The sequence below is a fragment of the Populus nigra genome, chromosome 7, assembly GCF_951802175.1.
Source record: "Populus nigra chromosome 7, ddPopNigr1.1, whole genome shotgun sequence".
In the NCBI taxonomy this organism is placed as follows: domain Eukaryota; kingdom Viridiplantae; phylum Streptophyta; class Magnoliopsida; order Malpighiales; family Salicaceae; genus Populus; species Populus nigra.
The window spans coordinates 7753003-7755514 of record NC_084858.1 but is presented as its reverse complement, the minus strand read 5'-3'; the positions used below and the strand labels follow the sequence as shown (position 1 = coordinate 7755514).

The 2512-nt window shown below is 35.2% G+C and overlaps 1 long non-coding RNA gene across 1 annotated transcript; it reads left to right on the top strand.

The window, feature by feature from the left end:
- The first annotated feature begins 397 nt into the window (after positions 1–397).
- On the top strand, positions 398–2260 carry LOC133698504 (uncharacterized). Its single transcript, XR_009843152.1, has 2 exons — positions 398–895; positions 1383–2260. It is a non-coding gene; the product is annotated as an uncharacterized LOC133698504 (long non-coding RNA).
- The last annotated feature ends 252 nt before the right edge of the window (positions 2261–2512 follow it).

The window sequence follows — 2512 nt, the reverse complement described above, 5'->3', positions numbered from 1 at the left end:
TGTCATAATTTCTATCTGCGTGTGAAACTGTGTTATATCCCCAAATATTTTTTCCACTGTGTTACTTTATTAATTTTTTTTAACTATGCAAAAAAATTTGTGATATCTGGAATCAACTCATTGCATTCTATGATTGCTAATATTTAAAAAATCTTAGATGAATCAACAAGTTAACTTAATAATGAAAAATATCAATTTAATATTGAAAAAAAATGATAATTTTACTGAAATGTGTATTCGAACTAGAGTGTTTTTTTGAAATATTACAACAAGGTTTGGAGTGGAAGAAATTTAGAAAAGGAGGATGGAAGTGAAACATGAGTATATCCACGAGAGCAACAGTATGCTTGTGCTGATTGGCTGAGGATCAATATCACTATTTTCAGTGTTCTAAGAATACAACCACACTCCGCCGTATGTTCCAAAAACGGAATCAAATGGTCAGCTTTATGCCTTATAGGCCTCCTCCATGGGCTATATTTAGGTGGATTTGAGCATCATCCTGGGCATCTGGGAACAAATCTAGAATTGTTTGTTTTGTGGGATAATTTCAAAATATTTGATTTGATTTTGATTTCCACTCCAACCATCCTTTTTCCTTTCATTTTGATATTGTGCTGTCCCAATAAATTCCAGTTTCCTTTTCTTTTTTTTTTACAATCCTTTTGTAAACGAAAAAACGAAGAGAGAGAGGCCCCCCCATACAAAATTGAACTGGGTAAATGCAATGTATAGAATTTCATAATTGTGTACTGGATGCATACACGTACAGTTGACTTGATTGTCGAGAATCTTAGAGATCACCGAGAAGTTTGAAGCTTTCTTTCTTCCATCCATGCTATGCCACAAAACAATTAGGGCACAGCATTCTTTTGGGAATGGAGATAGTAATAAGGTAATTAATTGCCTTTCTCTTGCATGTCATCTTAGAAATTCTTGCTGAAGAATGCTTTATCTTTATATTTGAACCATTTCTGACGATCTTTGTTAGGAATTCTGGAAATTACATGCCTAAGAATTAAGTGACAACACTTTCAAATGGTTTAGGATATTCATACTGATAAAAATGAATTGCAGTGACAATTGTTTGATAATCTTTGTTATGACACGAATTGCAGCATACCATTGGAGTTTTAATGGCAATGAAATGAATGTTAATATTACATTTGATGGCAGTAAAAGCGTATCACAATTGCCACTAAACTTAATATAAATACTGTTATAGATGCATAAGAATTTATGCTATTGCTATAAAATATATGTATTTAGTGGATAATTAATTTTAGAAAATTAAAAGTAAACTGCTGGAGTGTGAAATCATGCCGAACAATATTTCATGGCTGACCTCATGTTGATAATGAGTTGGGAATCTTTGGGTACAGAAATCTCTGCGGCAAAGAAAATGTTTGAGCTAGAATGAGTGGAAAACAGAGATCACGCTCGCTCTACACAGATGCTAACTTATGTATCCACTTCTTCTCAAGTAATCGCAATCTTTAAAGCTTGTGGGGGTAAGAGATTTAGCTATTAAACCTGATGTTACGTACCCTTTTAATGCAGGTCAACTTGAGATATATAGAATGTTCAATGAATTATATTTTAATTACCATTATGGAGTAGCTAGAATACAATTGAGTAGAAAAGTCTACGTACTGGCCATTGTACGTGTCGTTTTTTACTGATCAGGACTAGACAATCTGCCACTTCTAATCTATAAAACGCTGTGGAGACACCATGCGGCTGTCTATTATTTCGGATCAGGAAGCAACAAGCTAGATTGTGTTTCTCCTTCGATGGATGTTCACTCGAAGACGTCTTGTCATAAGTTAGATATGTTCAGTGGATAATTGTAGCCTGACTTGAGTAGATTAGATAGGGGCCTTTTTTCTTGCATGATTTGGCAACTATTTGGAAGGATTATAGCAAATGGTAGGCCGCGCATAGTCATGTGTGGAAAAGCACCGGTGTTTCATCCATTTTAGGTTCTAGGCTGAGCCACCCCCATGAGCCTAAGAATCATGTATATGAGAGGGATGGCTCACTGATTCCGCACTTCGATGGCTTTCTCTGCAGAAATATCTAACAAAAGATTCAAGCTTGCCTGTTTAGAGGTCACCTAGTGATCCTCCTCTGGGTCCAATAATGTTCGATTGGAAACATTGCCATGATAGCTAGCATGGATATACATGGTAGTTGGGTTGGCCCATCGTGACGATTCTATGTATCTTCTTTGGATAATGCATGGATTGATTGATTTGAATTTTGAAATTCGATTTATTTCTAATATGCCAACAGACCTTTCAATGAAAGAGAGTGCAAAAGACAGAAAATCGCCAGGTTTTCACCATGTTATATATATATATATATATATAATATGGTGCATTATTATCAACTTTAAGCTGTGCGATCGATAACATGATTGAAGATTAATCTGGACAAGGCTAGCTATTCACATGAATGCAAAGAGATTTCTATTCCCTCTCGCAAAATGTGCAAAGATGACATGAAACCA